Below are 6050 nucleotides of genomic sequence, written 5' to 3' on the forward strand. Positions count from 1 at the left end.
AATTTCCAGAGATCTGTCCCATTTTATAATCTACTCTTTCACACTGTTTTTCCTTCTCACTAGCAGAAATCTGGATGCTGCACTGATCAACGCAGCTGTCTTGTCGATTTCAAGGACAGGACAAGGCATATGGTAGCAGCCAGCCATTCAGCAGCAGCAGGGATACAGAAGATGAGTGGAAGATACAGATGAAGGATGAAGCTGACCACCCGTTGCAGGCATTCACTGACCAACGGCACATAGAGCAGCAGTTTTGGGTCCATACAACAAGCCAAGTGGTGAGGCTGGATTGTGATACAAATCTGAGACCACCAGAAGTGGCTGCAGAACATTCAGATACAGAAGGCCTGGAGTTCTGGAGCTGTGTGCTGAGCTCACCCCAGCCCTACAGATACCAAGAGGAGAGCTGCTCTGACAGTAGAGAAACACAGCCGATCACTATCTGGAAGTTTGTAACACCAGATTGCTAGCAGTTGGTGGGCAGCCAGTTTGGTGCTGGAAAATCTGTGGTGGGGGCAGTGATGTTCAAGGCCATGAAGTGTGTCCTGCTGCATGGGCTTGTCATGCCGGACAACCTCCAAGAATTACTAGATGGATTTGATTCAATGGGTTTCCCTAACTGTGGGGGGCAATAGATGGGGTGTATGTCCCCAATTCGCCCACCCTCTCGCCTTGCCTCTGAGTGCATAAACAGAAAGGGGTACTTCTCCTTGGTTACGCAAGCATCAGTGAGTCACTGTGGATAATTTACTGACATTTAATGCTGGCTGGCCAGGGAAGGTCCACGATGCTCCGGAATGCAGGACTTTTTGAAAAGCTGAAAGAAGGGACGCTCTTCCCGGACTGTCCGATTGACTTTAATGGCGTTGCAATGCCAGCTGTGATTCTTGGTGACCCAGCCTACCCTTTGCTTCCATGACTCATGAAGCCATGCACTGGCAACCAGGACAGAAGCAAGGAAAGATTTAACTATCACCTGAGCCAGTGCACGATGGCTGTGGAATGGCCTTTGAAGGGCCGACGGAGATGTTTCATGTCAAGGCTAGATCTCACTGAGGAAAATATTCCTAATTCAGAGCACACTCTGACAGTGTGCATTACACAGTGTGTTACTTTGTGTTAGTGTACATACAGTAATGGGTTTATCAACTGCTTTTGGGGAAGGGGGGCTATTGCTTTGGGGGATTTTCCCCTCTGTATTGTAAGACAAGGAAAATAAAGCTGGGTTTTCACAAACTAGGACTTTTATTAAACTTCATTTACAAAGAACTAAAGTGCAAGTTGGCCACGCACAGCTTCATCAAAGCAGGAAGTAGGCGCATTCAGAGCAGTTCTCATTATTGTCCACTCAGATTGAAGGCTGGGGACACTGCTGCTGGAAGGATTGGAGTCTCAAGGAGGAAGTGTATGACCCTTGCCAGAAGGAATCGTTCTCAACATTGCTTAATGGCTAGTGGAGTGCAGGGGTTTGGGTGTTTGCTCATTAATGTGCTCTAGCATCTGGGTTCGTTGTTTTACATCCTTCAGGATGATGTGGTGCACCTCTTGATCCTGCTGTCTTTCCTTTGGTCTGTCTGTCTCTCCTTGAGGGTACATTCCCACCTTTCCCGAGTCTCACTGGTTTCAGACTGGGCAGTCCAAACTATTCAGAGAACTATCTTCTCTTATCCTTTTCATTTGCCTCCTTATCATGCTGAGTCACTCAGCAGGTACCCTGGCAAGGTCCAAGATAAGGAACCAGACAGAGAGCCATTGTTAGGTGAAAAAGGGGGATCCCAGACACAGGAGAAGATAGACGGGAAAACATAGGGAGCTAAGAGTGTGTAAAAATATGCAGTCTCACAATCACCATTGCTTCATGAACACACAGAGAAAGAGACCGAGAGAGTGTGTTCCCCCTTTAAAGGACTCTTCTTCATTCTTTTTGTCTCTATCACTGTCAAGAGAAGGAACTGTGGCCGCAGGTCTAGCTCAGGGCTTGTTAGTGTACTGTGGAGAAATGAGATGATTGAACTGCTATGACTTCCTCAAAAAATACATCAGTCTCCCCTCTCCTACCCTAGATCCTGTCCCTCCCCCTCCCTCAAACTAGTCTTGTGCCTTTGGGTTTAGTTTCACTTTTGCAGAGGATATAAACTGGCTCCGTTCCTAAGCTGGTTTTTGGTTAAAGTGACTTGCCCAAGGTGATATGCTGTGTCAATATCAGAGCAGGGAGTAGACTTCATGATTGCCTGCGTCCTAATAAGACCACTAGACCGAACGTCTCCCTGAGTTATCTCAAAGGAAATAAAAAGGCCAAAGAAGTTAGGGTGACTCCCTTTTGAACCCCAGAAGACACGTTACTAGTCTACACCAAAAGACTGAAATGTTTGAATCAATCAGGGGCTGTTCTGTAACCGAGTTCCAAAATGTGGTATATTTTCAAAGTGTGGATGGGCCACGAGAGAGAAGTTCACAGCTGATGCAGAATGTGAAAGTGCATATATCATTCCTTAATCTCTTGTACAGTTTCAGAGGTAAAAAGAAAAGGAGTACTTGTGGCACCTTAGAGACTAACAAATTTATTAGAGCATAAGCTTTCGTGAGCTACAGCTCACTTCATCGGATGCACGATGCATCCGATGAAATGAGCTGTAGCTCACGAAAGCTTATGCTCTAATAATTTGTTAGTCTCTAAGGTGCCACAAGTACTCCTTTCTTTTTGCGAATACAGACTAACACGGCTGCTACTCTGAACCTGTGAGTTTCAGAGGTGTAACACAAGGTCGTGCATGACACATTGCTGTGATCCTTGCTGGTAATTTATATAGTGCTTTGTATCCAAAGAGTGCAAAACATGCCACAAGTTTAGAGTTGTCTCCTGCTCATGTGACCAGTCCTTCATCATGTCTCTAGTTCCATTGACTGTGGAGTTTGTAGCGTGCTTTAGTATATCTGAGTAGAAAGTGCTGCTTAAATGCCCGAGTGGAACTACCTATTATTTATAAACTGCTAATCTAGTAAAAAACACTCAGAGAATATGTGGATTATAAATAACAAATCCAGCAAAAGAGGTGGAGGCTCACCAGCTAGATTTAGATGCCAAACATTGTAGCTATTACTATTTAGTTCTGTTCAGAAACATACAAGGCAGGATGTGTGTTAGTAAACCCAGGCTTTTGCACCACTTCCAGCACCAGACAAAGCTTGGCTGTACATACAGATCAGAGCAACTGCTATAATGAACCAAAAAAGACTCCAAATTCTCCCAGATTGTACCACTTCAATTGTGTAAGAGACTGAAGCATGACTCACTATTTCCACATTCCATTTCAGCTAGGATATACTTCTCTTTAAACTCTCGTTTCCCTGTTTCATGCAGGGGCCCTGTCTACACTACAAAAATCTGTAGCTGAGATTTTCAAAACCCTTCTGAAAATCAGGGTGTCTCAAGTTGGACTCCTGAAAATGGAGACCACCACAATGAGTAGCCACTCTTAAAAATCTTGGCCATATAGGATTGCACGGCCATGGTACAAAATGGTGGTAGCTGACACATTTCCAACACAAGTTGGTCATCTGGTAACAGTAACAACTTGTGTTTTTATGGGGTTCCCGGATTGTGCTACAACCTTTGGCCTTGCAGGGCTGTAGCCCAGGTTGAGCACATGATTCAAGGGGATCTCTCAGGTGAGGTAGGACTATCTGCCTGAGTAAAGTTTGCCGGACTGGTCCCTTATACCAACCACACACTCTTACAAGGGAGTAATTAACGGCCTCATTCGGCCAATCCTCATAGCAAATTTATTACCGTTGTTTTATTTATTATTTGTTAAGGCTCTGCAATTATTATTGGTATTATGGTAGCACTTGGAGACCCAAATGAGGGCTCAGGGCTCTATTGTTCTTGGAGCTGAACAAATATCTAATGAAAAGACATTGCCTGCCCCACAGAGATTGTGCTTGGCCCTGTACAAAACCGAAATTGGCTCTGCCCTGAAGAGTTTATAATCCAGGGCTGCATCAGCACTAGAATTATTTCCATAGAGTGGTCCCCCTGGGGGAAGCTCCACCAAGGGTAGCAATCGTGGGGAGGTGCTAATACAGACAGGAATCGAGGTGACTGATTGCATTTTAAGCACAAACCCTGTGACATCGAAACCCTGTTCAGGACAGGTCTAGACAACACAACACAGATGGCAGCAAATGCCTTGTCTGCCAAGGGACTGTCATTACTATGTGATTATACAGAGCCTAGGACCTTGACCTGGTTAGCCTCTAGGTATTACTGCAATATAAGTGTTAAATAATAATAATACACCAGCCTTTTCACCTTCACAGCCAGCCCTCGAGCTGAATTAGTGGTAGCAACTATGGAAAATGTTCATACTGAAGTCCTAGGGTGAAAATCCAATCTCTACTGAGATCCACGTCAAAACTTTCATTGACTTCAGTAGGGCCGGGACTTTGGCCCAAATCCCCAAAGGTATTAGATACCTAACTTCCATTGATTCCAATGGGAAGTAGGCACTTTTGAGGATTTGGGGAACTTCATCCCTAGTGTAGAGATGAATGGAGAAAATGGGACAATGGGAAAGGAAGATAACTTAGTGGCTTTGTTGGCTGGCTTACTACTTTGTGGCGCATTGTGCCAAGCGCTCCTCTTCCTGTCCAGCGGAGTAGCCAGCCAGTGCCTGGGAAACCCCAGTACTGGAGAAAAGGACACTGTCATATATATATATATATATATATATATATATATATATATATATATATCCCCACTGTATTTTCAGCTGCATGCATCTGATGAAGTGAGCTGTAGCTCAAATAATAAATGCTCAAATAATTTGTTAGTCTCTAAGGTGCCACAAGTCCTCCTTTTCTTTTGGTGTCATTCCAAAAACAATTCCATGCTATTGTTGCAATCTACTCTCCATGAGGAGTGTATGCAAAAGCATGATTTAGATGCAGCACTGTGCAGGTCTCCTGACACCCTTCAACACTTTCATTCAGTCCAGAGCAAGACATCATGTACTATTATAGTTTATGAGTGCCATCACTGGATTGATGCGATTGCCATTAGTGCATGCCATTCATTTCCTCTTGTACAATCAAGCATTTTCCTTCCCTTTGCTCTTCAGTGTATTGTGTAGTTCATTCATCCCTAGTTATCATTGTGGGACTGTGTGTCAGGGACTCAAGTGACTCAGAAATGTCTTAATGATCCCATGGATCTGAAAACAACGAGGGCCATTATATGCCTGGTGCATTTGCACGGCTCCCATGCGGATCAGGGCTGTTTTTGATATCTGCTGTGTTTTGCTTGTACCTTGTAAATTGCCTTGCTCTCTAACTTTGTTGCACCCTCTCCAGCTGCCTCTGTTGCATTCCCTGGGCACGATAACTAAAGGAACACAAACACAGTGGAAGAGATAAGCAGGAAGTTATGGAAGCTCCTGGGAGAATCCAATGGCACAAAAGCTCGTTAATGGGGCATGGAGCTCTTCACTGCTACCCGAATTGTGGGTTTGTCTTAAGGGTTCCTTCAAAATTCCTCCTCAAAATCTCTTTGGCAGTGAGGTGCGCTTGTGTCCTATTTCTTATTATATATACTGCATTATAAAGTTGTGTTATTAGGCCTTTAGTCAGAACTTTAACATAGTGGAGCGGGAACTTTGTGTGTGCTCTTCCAAATTTTCCTATAACAGTGCGTGTCAACGTTACACAAGATTTTAGGGCAGAAAATGGAGACCAACATATCCTGATGAAACAGTAGAGGGAAGTTAGGGAGGTAGAATATAATTACTCAAACTGGAATCTGACTAGACCACCGGGATAATACCCTCACTCCTGCAAAAAGGGCTGATATCTTGGTTTTACATCCACAAGACATTACCTCAAGCAACCCAGAACCTTTTCATGCCACATTGGGATGGGTGACCATATTTCTCAAAGAGAAACAGGACACCCCCAGCCGGTTGCCTGAGTGCCCCCCCCCCACAAGACTGTTGCCTGTGGCTAGAACCCTGAGAAGGGGCCCTCAGAAGGCTGTCCCCCCGCTCCCTAGAATC

Source organism: Dermochelys coriacea, chromosome 18, assembly GCF_009764565.3.
Source record: "Dermochelys coriacea isolate rDerCor1 chromosome 18, rDerCor1.pri.v4, whole genome shotgun sequence".
Classification (NCBI taxonomy): Eukaryota; Metazoa; Chordata; order Testudines; family Dermochelyidae; genus Dermochelys; species Dermochelys coriacea.